General features: G+C 37.0%; 1 protein-coding gene across 3 annotated transcripts in view; it reads right to left on the bottom strand.

The window, feature by feature from the left end:
- Positions 1-14489, bottom strand: part of LOC122969840 (teashirt homolog 1-like) — a 177866-nt gene extending 163377 nt beyond the window's left edge. For 2 of the 3 annotated variants that reach the window (XM_044335841.1, XM_044335843.1), the window contains exon 1: positions 14079-14485. The gene's annotated coding sequence lies outside the window, so the exon portion shown is untranslated. Of the gene's footprint in view, positions 1-14078 lie in introns of all 3 variants that reach the window. The other variant, XR_006399096.1, reaches the window with a different exon arrangement.
- Positions 14490-14513: the final 24 nt, after the last annotated feature.

Here is a 14513-nt window from a genome sequence, read left to right as displayed (position 1 = left end):
ATTAATTGATCATTTGAGTCCATAATCAAACACAGACACCAAAAAAGGTTGACTGTTCCAGTTTCTCAAAGTTAAGGATTTGCTGCTTTTCCACCATTACGAATGGAATATGTTTGGGTTTTGGACTTTTGGTCAGATAACAAAAGTTATGAGGGAAATTTTTGATGTTGGTGTTTACCGTTTACTGTGTTTACCGTGTTAACCATCTTAGTTTAGCGTGTTAGCATGCTAACATTTACTAATAAAATTTGCTAAATACAGCTTGTGTTTTGTTTTGCAGCTATTTTGTCTTAAACCAAAGTATTACACATATTAAAATTCTGACTTGATGATGGGGCTAGATAAAAAGTTCAGTTATGCCAAAGTTACTTATATTAACCCTGAAATGGACATGTATGTACCAAATTTCAGGGCAATCCATGCAGCAGTTGTTGAGACATTTAAGAAAACGTCAACCTTATGATGGGATTAGATTACAAATCAGGGGGATTACCAAAGTTACTGAGATACACCATGACAGACCGGGTTGAATTTCCAGCCTTTTTTACAGACAGTGGAGAGACAACAGGAAATGAGATCAACAGAGATGCAACAAAAGGTCCCTGGCCAGACTTTGCAAAGTCCCCATAGCCCAAACCTCTGAGCTTCTTGAATGGCTGTACAAAATGTCATGGCAATCCATCCAATAGTCGTTGAGAAATCAGCTTGAGTAAAATGGTCAACTGAATGGCTGATCGACTGAACGACCCTCCCTAGCGCCATGCCGCTGCATGGATGAAAAATGTCTGGTTTACAGGCCAGTAATAGTGAGCAGTGCGTGTCTGTGCTGATGAGTGTACACTGAGAAAACCACAGAACAAATATCTAGACAAAAGACACTTTTCCACCTGTGGAGAGACTACGGGGTGAAAACAAACTTGTTTTGAGGGTGATGTGACCCCTCTTACACCATTAAATCACAACAAAAGCCCCTGGAGACGGGTTATCTCAGAAAGCCTGCTCCTCTTAGGTTGCCACAACACACACACACACACACACACACACACACACACCCAGCCTGGTGTAAGAGATACAGGCACAGCATTCACACACAGACACAAACACACACACACACACACACACACAAATACTCAAAGCAACAACTCCTGCTCACTCCCAGTATCGCATCTCAACATCCACACAAGGCAAATACAGTTCCAATCCACCTGGTCGTTTGATGGCTCACACACTCACACATGACAATGCATTGATTTTTATTTTTTTCCCTCCCCCTCTCTCCTAGCTCTGCTGGGTGCGTAGACGGAGTGGTGTGGAGAAATCCATTAAGCCGACACTTCTCATTTCCATTGACTGACAGGCCTTGACGGGCTCGGGCTTTTGGCCCACCCGCTTGACTGGCAGCTCGACAGTTAAACAAGCCCTCCAGTTGCTATAATAGTTTAAAACACTTTCAATTACCTGCGTCAAACAAATCCTGCAGACGAGCGCTTGGGTGCTTCTCCACAAGCAATCCTACACCCCAGCGGGTCCTTCTCCGCCTATCGTTTTGTTTATCTGGAGATCACCCACGCTACGATGAAGGGGAAGAGTTTTTCTGGACAAAGCAAGCATGAAGTCAGCGAGGGAAATTGGAGGGTACAAACTGCTGGGTACTGAGAAGAAGAAGATGATTTTCAGTTTTCTTTTTTTACATGGTGTTTGAAAACTCTCCACTATCTGTTTTGTATGGATGTGTTGCTGCATCTTCCCTCCACCTTTAACAACAGAGCCCTCCTATGTGTTTTTGAGTGCAAGATTTATAACAAAACTCATTAAAGATTAAGTAAATCAGTTTTGACCAACCTCCTTGCTTGTACTGTGAAAAGCACACAATAACCCGGGGTGGGCAATTTCCACAAATCAATGAAATCTCACAGTAATAAGCCAGACTCATAAATCACTTGTTAACAAGCACTTCACAGCAGTGAGGTTGACTTGCAGGTTTAAACACTCCTTGCATACTGTGAGACCTTAATTGCCAGTAAAAACATGAAAAAGGCAAATGTCAAATTGCTCTGCAGACGATTATTAAAAATCAAGATGATTTTTTTTTTATCAATTTGACTGTTTGATGACTCAAACATGTCAACCCTGAGGAGTTACCCAAAGCACTTCTGTTACTATATTACTATACTGTATTATATGTCTGGAGTTGTAAATTCTCTCTGCTGTATAACTGAATAAATTACAGGCAATCTTTAACAGGTAGTACACTGGGGAAAACATGTTTTTTGGAAATAAAATATAATTACAAAAATCAATTTTTTGAAAATTACATTTCTTGGTGTAATGTGTTGCTTCATGTGAACCATGGATATTGATTTCCTTTTTATTTTGTACTGAAAAATATGTCTTAATGAAGTTTTAATATAAACAGTTTGACGGCAAAACTGAATAAGTTCAATCTAAAAGCTTTTACAAGACAGAAAATATATTCTCAGTAACACAATATACTGTACAACTGAATAAATATGAGAGGTAACATGGTTTACAGCATTCCTTAATTTGGAGGCACAATGTAATACATTTATGTAATATAATAAACAACTGTTGTTATCTTGTAGAGACAACTGAACCCTAATTTAGGATGACTGAATTTACCTAATACGGTAATAAGCGGTGAATGCTGCACACCACTTGCAATCAGTGCCCTTCTAAACGGTTATTTTTTATGAAAAAAAAGGGAAACATGTAAATTTAGCTGTATGTCTATGTCCATTAATTCAAAATATGCATGAACTGTATTTTGTGTTGTTTTTAGTTCATTTTTTTGCCATTTGATATGGCCCGAGAGCCTTGGCAGTATACCTTTTCTGGAGGTTCGTTATGCATAATTATCTGGCATCACCAGCAGCACCTAGAGCTCTTGCTGCAGTAATAATCTCCATGTTGCCCCAGAAACACAAGACACACACAAGCAAAACAGTGAAGTCATTCCTTCTTTGTCCTTGAGTCGCCGTGAGTCGTGGAGTCGAGAAGCTCTGAGATGTGCAGAGTAGAAAAAGGAGAGGGAGACTATTTTTACAGTTCTGTTGGTAGGTCGAGATGCATAATCAACTGTGAGATGGACTTAAAATAGACATTCAGTCGAAGGTATTAACAATTAGTCATGAATCATAATTTTATTAGATCAGAATGCTTTAAATGGTTTATTAAAGGAGTTACTGTACACTCAACTGGGTATATGGGTGTTTTCATGTGTCATTGTGTGAGCCAGTTAGATACAGCCAAAAATGAAAGACATAGTATGAACCTTGTATTAAAATATTGTATGCTGTGGACATATCAAAAACTTCTTAATCTAAATACAAAAAGAGATATAATGATAAAAAATAATGTATCACAGAGGTTTATCCATCCCAGGCACACAGTGTGTAGGCAGTCCTGTTTCATGACAGTTTGCATAAACTCTATATGTTTGATTTAAAAAGGTATTCAGCATTTTAAGTGATCTAAAATTTTAAAAAGGTAGCTTGTACTTACAAAGCAAAACTGTATGTGATAAAATGAGCGGCTTTTTATTTGACATACTCAATTTGTTTATTGCCATTAGAAACAAATCTTAAATTCTGCAGTTTTCTACAATTGTGTTGCATTTCATACATTAATCTCACAGTCATCCAAAGTGTTTAGAGCGCTGGTTTGAATCCGGCCGGGAACTTTTGGCTAAACATTGCATTTTCCGTTTAAAAAAAAAAACAAAAAAAAACGCTGAAGCTTTTGGACTCCCGAGGGAATTCTACTCTCTTTTCTTGTTCACTTTTATACGTCAGAGTTCAAACTCAACTATGCATAATGCTAGCCAACATTCATAGATAACTTTCACTTTGGGGTTTATCCATAAGAAGGAAGGGAAGACAACCATGATCAATATGTCACCACAACCGACATTCATTTCCTGAATAACAAGGCAACCGGCTAAACTTGACAGATGTTTTATTGGCCATAACTGAACTTTTTTAAGTCCTTAAGAGTAAAACATTGTTTGGATTTGTGTCCAATCTACTGATGTTTTGCTGATTCTTCCTTTTGTTCTGTGGACAGCAGTTCGACCTTTTCAAGTGGAAAATTGGCAAAAAAAATAATTGGAATTGGAACGAAATAAAAAATGTTATTTAAAAAGACTACAGAAATAAACGTGAGGGAAGACAGTAAGCTAAAAAGTAATACTATTGATTTTTTCCTGTTTATTTTGTTTTAATGCTACCTAATTAGTGCTTGCCAGCTAGCTGTGCCTACTTACTGAAATGACACAACATTATGACAGGCAGTAACATTCGAGCAACTACACATGACTTATGTGTTCAAAACACAGTAGCTCTGGGGGACTGTCCTCACAGACTATAAATGTCACTCTGTTCATTGTGGTCTAGTGAGACTCAAGAGACATTTACTTGCATTAAGGGTGTTAATGGGGACAAACCAAAAGGACTCTGCAGATGCTTGTTTCTAACCAATTAAAAATTATTAATTATTGTTATTCTTTGGAGACTTCAACATGAAACCTTTCTGCATCATACTACACGCACATACCACCTCACTCGACTATTCAACAAAACCAGCTATGAATAATAGTTGGGAGATGGGAGACCTTGTTTACAGTCTCTAAACCACTTCTCAGTCCCCACTGGTCACCAATTGGTTTCTGACAACTTAACTAATCTATTGTGACTTTTAGAGTAGCTTTTTCAGTTTTTCAGGTGATCTCTATAGAGCCAATGATCGTCGCCTTCACTTCGACAATCAGTCAGACTAGAGCAACCCTTCATCAAAGTAGCTCAGCTCACAGCTGTAAATGCCCTCTAATTTACTACAGCCATCTGCATCTGTAAGACAGTGGAGCATGGATGTATTAAGAGAACTAATAAGGTGCTGCCGCTCAGCCTTGCTGCCAATTTTGCCCAGTGGCTACAGCGGTATTGCAGCGAAAAAATCCTCTGCAGCCCAAAAAGTATTTTCCCCATAGACTACAATTATAAGAGACGTCTATAAAACCACTGACAGGACACCTTGAACTTCTAATAAGGTCAATTATGACTTTCTATTGTGAATTTTTAATCCAATATGGTTTTATATTTGTAAACTTTCCTAGAGCCTGGAAAAGTGATTTCAAAATCCCTAACATCATTTTCTATTTACATGTATTAATGCTGAAGGAATGTAAAACTGTACTTTTAACTCTTTTTCCACACACACATGAAAAAAAACAAGTGCAAAGGAAACAAATTGTCAGTACCACAAGGACTGTGACACAGTGTTGGCTTCTTGCACACAGTAGTGTTTAAATGCAGAAATGGCAGCCTTCCACACTTACACTTGCAATGAAATTATAGTTGTTGTGAACGTATTTTCTCCGCAAACATGCAACAATATACAAGTTCAAGTGTGCTGCCTTAAAAGAGAAATTTGTTTGTCTGTTATGTTTTTTCATGTGTCTGATGTTCAGCTGTGCCCTGCATGTATGTTGTATATTCTATGTCTTTGCCATTAAACTCCAATAATGTATAACAATGGCTTGGTTAAGTTAAAATATAAAATATGAATGCACTTACATAAATAAAGTTAAGTTTTAATTGACATTTGAATCAACACCTGATTTTCTAATTACTTTGGACATGTAGCATGGTATTAGTGTGCCAGTAATTGCCAGCAATTTTTAAAACTACCCAAAATTTGTAAAAAAAAAAAAAAAAAAGTTTTGTATGTTGGTTAAAAAAAAAGTGTGTAGAAAATGTTGAGGTCTATGTATTCTTCATTTACATGCTTAGTTTTTTATTGTAGTTTAGTTTTGGTTTTATTTCTGTGTCATGCCAAACATACAGCCCATCCCGAGAGCCCATCAAGACACCCCTATTTTAAAAAACATGCATCTTCTGGTAATACATATACAAAAGTATTTGGAAAAAGAAAATAAATTAAAAACAAACAAACAAACAAACAAACAAAAGATTCAAAATGAACTGTTCACAGAAAAGAACTGTTACATATCTACAACTTATCCCGATTAAAGGCTTTTTTTTCTCTTCTCCCAAAGTAACTGGTTAGATCTGGAATGAGAGTGAAATGTGTGGAAACACATTCCTCCACCTTCTCTGTAGTGTTTTTGCTCAATTCAGAGTTGTATGACCATTAGTAAGAAATCCAAAGTCAATGTAAGTAAATGGGCACTCAGGAGTGAAGAAGAACTATGGTGACAAATTCTCTCTCTGTCCTCCTTACCCAGGCTTCCTATCCTGGTCAATATAAGCAGGCGCCACAGTGCAAACAGCCCAGGACACACCATGTAAAGTGACTCTACAATCCTCCCTCCCCCACCCCCTCGGACACTATTCGCCCTTAACAACAACCATTGATTTTTTTCCTGATGAGGATCTAGCCGGCATTTAATCTAACATTGTAACCCCCTCGCTGTAGGACATGGCTGAGCATGTCATGCTAATCGATTGGTCACAGCAACCAGTGTAGGTTGAGCACTTAACTTTACCTCAGTTGATGAGAAGGAGGAGGCTATGTTATCTATCTATCCGTCTATCTATCTACCTATGTATCTATCTATCTGAGCACATCAACAATGACTAAATATAATGAGAATATGGTTAAGCACTGAAACACAATATGCAGTTGAAGTTTCTCATATCCTTGATTTTTCTCACTTCAGGGGCAGAGAAGCTCAGGATTATATTATTGTAAAAGCCTCCAAACCAGATGATCATTTATATTTAGTCACAGCACTTCAAGGTCTTGTACATGTTTGACTAAATACACCATCAAGCCTCTTGAGTAACCCATTGTTTACAGAAATCTGACTTGACCAACAGTGCTGTGATCAAAACACGGGTGGGTGTCTACCCATAATCCCTCTCTTTGTCTACTACAAAACCCTCTTTAGGCAAGGACACTGGTTTTAAATACTGCTATATGCAAATTGTTGCATGCAATTTGCATTTTTAAATATATCAAACCCTCGGATTCACTGGATTCTCGGGGCACGCTGATCACAGATTTATGCACCTCTGTCAGTCATATTTCAACATTTCTATGCTTTTAACAATAATTCAGGGATCTGTATACATTTAATTATGCTCTGAGTGAAATTATTTCCCTGTAAAGAAAATATGTGTATTTGTACAACTGCCTTTGTGCCTTCCACAGCTATTAACTATCGTGCCATGAAGCTATATTTACACCTATCTCACTGTTTGTGTGGTCAGCTTGAATTAAAGCACATTAACATTACTCACTGTTCATTATGAAGCCCCTCAAATTCAACTGAAGTGTGCAGGATTTGTTTTAGGATTGAAAGGTGCAGCTTTTCTACTCTGTTGTACATTTTGCATTATTTGGACAATTATTTCTTTATCTTCCACCACTGCAACATCACCTGAGCTGTAAAAAAATGACACAGAAAGAGAATGAAACAGAAAAAACATAAATGCACAAGAATATATAGCATGTGTGTATATACTGATTAATACAAGATTAAATGTGCAAAGTCCTTGGTTTCTGAAATGAATTTTCTTATTTGTTGAGCTCAGCATGATTCTAGCAATAACCAGATCATCTAAAACATAAAACACCACACAAACATTTTATCTAGGTCTCCGTTTCATCACACACAGGATCTCTATCATCACATAAATAAATAACCAACATATAGACTGCATCCCTATTGTACATCAAACACAGCCAAGATTACATGTGACAATGCTGGCAATTAACAATTTCTCTCACTCTGAATTCAAACTATAAAAAAAGATGATCAAGGCTGGTTGATATCCACAGACTATGCATAATTTATGTGGCTGGTACAAAATACCATTCTGTTGCAGTTCTGTTCATTCACTCGACTAATTCATTGAAATAAAGCGTCCCAAAGGGTTACCCATGTAATCAAGCCTAATCCCAGATTGATTTGAAAGCAGTCGAAGACAGAAAGCTGGAGAAATCTGGGAAAGCTCTCTGTCACAGGAGGAAGACTGCGGGAAACTGGGTGATCGGAAGAAACAGTTTAAAAGCTCCGGTTTCAAATGGCAGGATAATAAAATAGGTCTGGGAAAAATTTGACAGTTAACAAAAGAATAAAGAGTGATGATACTTTAAACTACTCTGAAATTAAATTGCATTATCTGCTCTTTCAATTTTAAGATTCAAATTTAGCCAATACATCTTGAAGTGCTGATCTTTCTCTTTTTTAATATCCAAAAATGTCCTAATTTTTCTGAAGATTCTCAGGATTTTTTGCAGTTTGTGCTAACCTATTACTGTTCATATCAGCGTAGATTTGATAAGGATGCAACATTGTGTTTGTGTTGGCATGTGTGTGTGTGTGTTTATGTATTCTGGGACTACTGAAGCTGTGCACTGTCTCTGGAAGAAGGAGAGTACAAAGAGGGAAGCTGAGATTCCAGGATAGTGCAAAGACAGGAACAGTAGGCAAAAGAAAGCACACATGGGTCTCTTTCAGTGATTACAAGAGCAAGATGTGAGACAATACAAGCAGTGATAGAAGGCAAAGATTATTTCCTTTTTTTTTTTTTTTTATGTTGGACTGTGTGATTCATATACAAGACATACACACCGTATTTCAGAGCCAAAAAGATGAACTGCAAGAGATGGCGGTGAAGGTGGGAACACTCAAGCGAGGCATTTTAAAAATTGATGGTTTAAAAATTGATTACTGGGATGTTTATCTTTTTTTTCTCTTACAGTTTTAAAACTAGAATACTGCAATTACTCATTTTTGTAGGAGATAACAGTTTGGATCATTTTTCTTAAAAATAAAAATACGGTTATTACCCCAAACAGTATGCATCCGCTTCATGTTAATCCGCAACCTGATCCCTGACCACCTTTTTCTTTCCATTAGTGTAGCAATGGGGACAAATTATGGTCTCTGTCTTGGTCACAATTACCCTCTCAACACACTCTCCACTACACTCACATGGCTACACAGCGGCTTCATACACGAAAGGACTTCTCGAGGAGCTTCACTGCATGATTATCCTTTCCCACGGACCCTGCAGCCTCAGCTTGTCCCAGTTTGACTAAAACACAGCGGGCTGAATGTTCTTCTTTGTACCCTCTCTGTCACTAGAAGATAATCTAAAAAGGTGCGGAATCTAAAAAAGGTTTGAAGCAAGATGATGCTGAACTAAAAGAAAAAATAAAAAAAACAACGTATTACTTTCTCTGTGCTAATTCTATTTTAAATCAGTCAAAGAACTATTCTTGTAACAGAGATTAATTCAAATAACTTATGATTTGGTTAGTCGATGCTTTTCCTTGTTTGTTGTTCTCTCCTCTCATCATTTGCCTTCAATGAAAAATTAATGTTGCAACAAATAAAAAGATGTGCACTTAAGTTCAGGAACACTTATTTGTAGTGTTGTATTTCGATTCAGGTACAGGAATGTGTAACTCAAGTATCGCAGGTCATCAAGCTCCATCTACTGACAACATTTGGCCAATAAAATCAAGGGTAAAATGCACACATAACATTGTGTGCTACATCGGTGCATTCTTTTTTTTGCTTTTTTTCTATTCTGGAGAAACACTATTTACTAATACAGGAATGTCCGTGAACATCTACATCATCCCTCTCCTTAGATTTAAAACCATAACCAGCCATAGCACTTTTCTGCATAAGTATATGTAATATATTTATATTTCATTTTCTTGATGACATAACAGACAACTGATAATTCATAATTTGGTTTATCACTTGCAATTTTTATTGTTTTCCATCCTCTTTCATACAAAATGTGATTGTTAACTCATTCATTTTCTTAAGGACACACTACATGAAAAATACAGTATGTTGTTGGTATCAATTTGGATGGTCACTGTATTTACAATTCAACCTACATCTAACAGACAAACACTGGACTTGTGGTTGGTTATTGAATGTGTTTCTATCTTTCAGAGTCTCTTTAGTTTGATCTTGTGATGCATTTTTCTACTTTTTTATATTTGTGAGAATGTGTGCCTGGATGTGCTATATCGTAGTATATTTTGCAATGCTTCAAATAAAAAAAGTAAAGAAAAAAAACTTTTGTTTGCTGCACACAGATGTTAAAATTTTACAGCTGCATGGTGTCTAGTACACTGTCAAAGCAGTTCAACAGAACAATTCAGAGTAAAAAGTAGATCAAAAGTCAGCTGGCGCCATCTACTGATCTACTATGGTCAATACAACGAAACGCAGTGAGAGATTCTTCTATAATCAACCACCACACAAGTGAGATTATAGAACCTAAAAGTAAAGTAAGCAGCGACCCAAAACATAAGAGGAAAACTTAATTTGTGAGATATAATCATAATGTTTTGAATATGGACAAATCATCCCTCCAGCTGCACGTATTCCTGTGAATCAGGATTTGATCTATTAACTGCAATTTCTGCTTTTTAATTAAAGCACATTTGAGGAAAAATCTTGACTGTCACTCATCTTGTGTCTGACCTTATGTGTTACAATGTGCTCTATTCTTAACCAATATATTCCTAGTTATTCATGGTAAGTATATACACTCATATATTAAAACACCATGTACTGGTATCACTGTCAAAGCAGCCAATACTGGCAAAGGAATATTAAACTCAAAGCCAGTTTCATAGGTCAACTGGCTCCATCTGCTGATCACACAGAGGAAGATAAAAGAAAATCAAAGGCGTCTGCACACATCAAACACTACGAATATTTACCCAAAATCATTCTTAGTTTTTTAGGATCTTGATTTTAAAAATTAATTTGGTCATATTTGGAGCACAGATAACAGAAAACAGGCCAGATTGCTCCAGTTTGACTAACAGAGAGATGAAGAGTGCTGATCTTCATCCAGGCTCTGGCACACATACAGCAACAATAAAGCTAGTTTCTGAAAACTCAGAAAAGAAGAACACTGTAAAAAAAAACTGAAATTCCAGGTCATGTTTTTAAAAAATGACTTGGTTTGGCATTTCATTTCCTGATTTTGTTGTCTTGGGTGAAGATGTTCTGCTGCCAAATTACTAAACTTAATTTTCCCTCATTGTCTCAAATCCATTAATTTAAGGTAACATGCTGTCAACACAGGCAGACTGAACTGCTCAAGTAGAAGTTACAGAGGTCAGATGGCACCATCTAGTGGCCACATAAGGCAAATAACTGCAAACAGCACACCTCATGTAAGTGTTCCTACCACTGTATATAATCACTGACCAATATTCAAAATACACAAGTTTTAGGTCACGCTGCACAAAAATAAAAGATTTTACAGGGGTGCCTTGTAAAAAGAAGCAAGGTAATAAATAACCACAAAATAGGGCTGGAAAGAATCACAGATGTTCTTGATAAAATATTTAAGGCAGAGTTTAAAACACTCATAACACAACAATAGCAAGACTCAACACACTCCTCACAGCTTTACAATCACTCTACAAGTCTCAACATTATCCCTCAAAGACCACCTCCCTGACCCTGACATCAGGTTCACGTTGCACTGTATATAACAGTGTTTTTCAGTCCTGTGCCCTGCATGTTTTAGATGTTTCCCTGCTCCAACACACCTGATTCAAATGAACAGGTCGTTATCAGGCTTCTGCAGAGCTTGATGATGAGCTGATGATTTGAATCAGGTGTGTTGGAAGAGGGAAACATCTAAAACATGCAGGGGAGGGGTGCTCCAGGAACAGAGGCCTGTACTATGAAACAAGATTTGGGGTTAGCGAGGTCACCATGGTAACTTATGCTGAACAGTTAACCTGCTCCGGGGGAGGTTAACTTCAGAGAATCAGATCACAACCTGTCAATACCCCGACCACTGACCAATCAGATCACCGGAAAAAGGGAGTCATCATTCCTACCAGATCCCAACATGGACAAAAGTCCTGAGTTTAGAATAAAGTGACAAGTAAAAAAGAGCAAAAAATTTTTATAGGTCAGTGGAAACATTTTATTGTTCCAGGCTTTCTATTTCCACTCTGGTTTTAAAACAGAGCTTCTAACAAATGGAGAAATTCTTTACAACACTAAACGCATCCTGATGATTTTAGCTGCATTTTAATTGTGCAAAGTTTATTTTATCCTCAGAGTGATAGCTGACAGTGTGGATGATTTTATACTCTTGATTCAATCACTGCAGCTCAGAATATCATGAGACACCTGTGTGACGTTAATTGGAGATAACATCTAAAGCTTGTCTTTTATTAGAACAATAATCAACACACTGTTAATTGGCTCCCATGATTACAAATGCAACACGTTGGTCTGATAGACCTCATCAGTCATTAACTACTTTTCCACTCTTTACTTCAGTAGCAGAAACAGTTTAAGTTAACTTCAAAGTTAACTTTTAAGTTTTTTTATGTGACATATTCAGAATGGTTCCTTCATCAGCCAACTAAATAACAAAAATACTCACTCTATAATTAAGTCATATATAATAATTCATACATGTATTTTAAGCCTTAGCCTACTTCTCTAGTTCACATTTCACTTTGTTGAATATGACTTTTTGCTGTTCAAAAAGAGAAGTTTGCCGCAGGTACTTAGTATCACCGTTTCAGCTCATTTCATGTGAAGTACTTCATTCACGGTTCCGATGATGTCGCTCATAATTAACATCCCCACCTCTTTCACATGAAGGCACTAGTAGCTGGAGAGCTAGTTGATAGCCAGCTTCGTAGTACTGGTTATCTGGACCGCCAATGTTAGGCTCAGTGAAGCCAGCTAATGAAAAGATATCCCGGGTATGTTGAACTTGCTTTGTAGTACAGGCCCCAGGATTGAAAAACACTGGTATATAACACTGCCACGGTCACAACCACATGGTATCCTAATGAATTAGGCAAAACATTTGCATTTCTTCTATAAACAGAATTCACCAAAACCATTAAAATAAGTTTAACACACAATTTTGTAGACATAGGCAATCATCTTTCATGCAGACCTATTTTCATGCTGAACTTCCACTACATTTAACTTCCCACTGTGAGCTTTGCTCCACTTTTCTATGCCTTAAAGGCAAGTGTAAAAGTAGCTCAGCCAACAAAACCGATATGTTAGTCGGAGTTCTATTTATAGTGAAAAATGTTTTAAGTGTATCATCTGTTTTTGTAATTGAAAAGTTAACATTTTTTTAGCTGGAACAGCTGCATGTTTAAGTGCCTGAGTATAAAATGATAACACAAAATGAATTTGTTAAACAGAACTTGAATTTTCTCAACAGCATACTGACTATCTCAGTCTGCAAATGAAAAAAATCCCAAGTGGATCCCAGGACGTTGTGTGTGTGTGTGTGTGTGTGTGTATGTGTGTGTGTGTGTGTGTGTGTGTGTGTGGTGGTGATTTACTCAATAAAAAGCTCTAGTTTGGTAAATTTGTCTCAATTTATCTCATCTGTTTAAACAAGAGCTGCAATGATTAGTCGATTTATCTACATTTAAGAATTTCATCTTCATTTAGTGATCAACATGTTTCACCATTTTCTGACATTTTATAACCAAGCAACGAATCAAAAAAATCAAGAAAATAATCAACAGATTAATCAACAATGAAAATAATTGTTAGTCGCAGTCCTAGTTTAAACCAGGCTTAAGTTAGTCCCCCCGTGTCGCTTGACTTAAGCCTGGGTGAGCTGTTTAGGTTAACTTAAGTCAGACTTTTCCAAAGCCCAGCTTCTCCAAGCATCCTTTGTGAAATACTCTCAACGTTCAAAATTTAAATCACCTATCCCAACACTCAAACAAGAATTACCAGTAGTCTGCAATCAGTACTATAACTGGGATACTTAACTTTCTGTTGAAACCTTGTCAAAAGGCATTTTAACTCTAAGTTAATACCAGGAATAACTCAGTTAAAAATATTAGGCTACCGCACAACGTCACAGATCTTCACCTCAATACACTTCGAGAAATAAATTGGAAGCAAAAACAAAGAAATTAAAGCACTCACTATAAATCATGAGTTTGTGGACGTGTGACAGCTAACGTTAACTAGCAAGAAGGAGCAACAAACAACACTTAAGTGATCAGCAGGGGGGAAAACGTCAAACTTGACTCACCATTTTGACGATACAACCACTGAGAAAGAAGTCCATCCACTTCGTAGTGGTTGACAGTTTTACTGTAAGCGATTATCCATTATTGAAGTCAAATTTTAGGTCATTTAAGCGGCCTTCGTCCCTCCAGAAGAAGCGACACAATATCCTCGTCGATACATTCAGCAGCCGCCATTGTGACGTAGTTACATGTCAACAAAGGAGCGTCTCGGCGTGGTTCCCTTAAAAAACTCTTCTATCTGGCACCAAAATTATGAAAGAGTTTCACGTTTACCAGCCAAAATAACCGAAATTTATCTCCTCAAATTAAATAATGTTGTACAGTTTATAAATCTGAACTTTATATGATTTTTCTGTCATTGTGCTAAATGAGCACGCCGACGTCCGCTGTAATTGGCTTGAGAAACAGCAATGCAACTTAATAAAAGAGTTAAAAAA

The sequence above is a fragment of the Thunnus albacares genome, chromosome 19 (genome assembly GCF_914725855.1).
Source record: "Thunnus albacares chromosome 19, fThuAlb1.1, whole genome shotgun sequence".
NCBI lineage: Eukaryota > Metazoa > Chordata > Actinopteri > Scombriformes > Scombridae > Thunnus > Thunnus albacares.
This window is presented reverse-complemented; position numbering and strand designations above follow the sequence as displayed.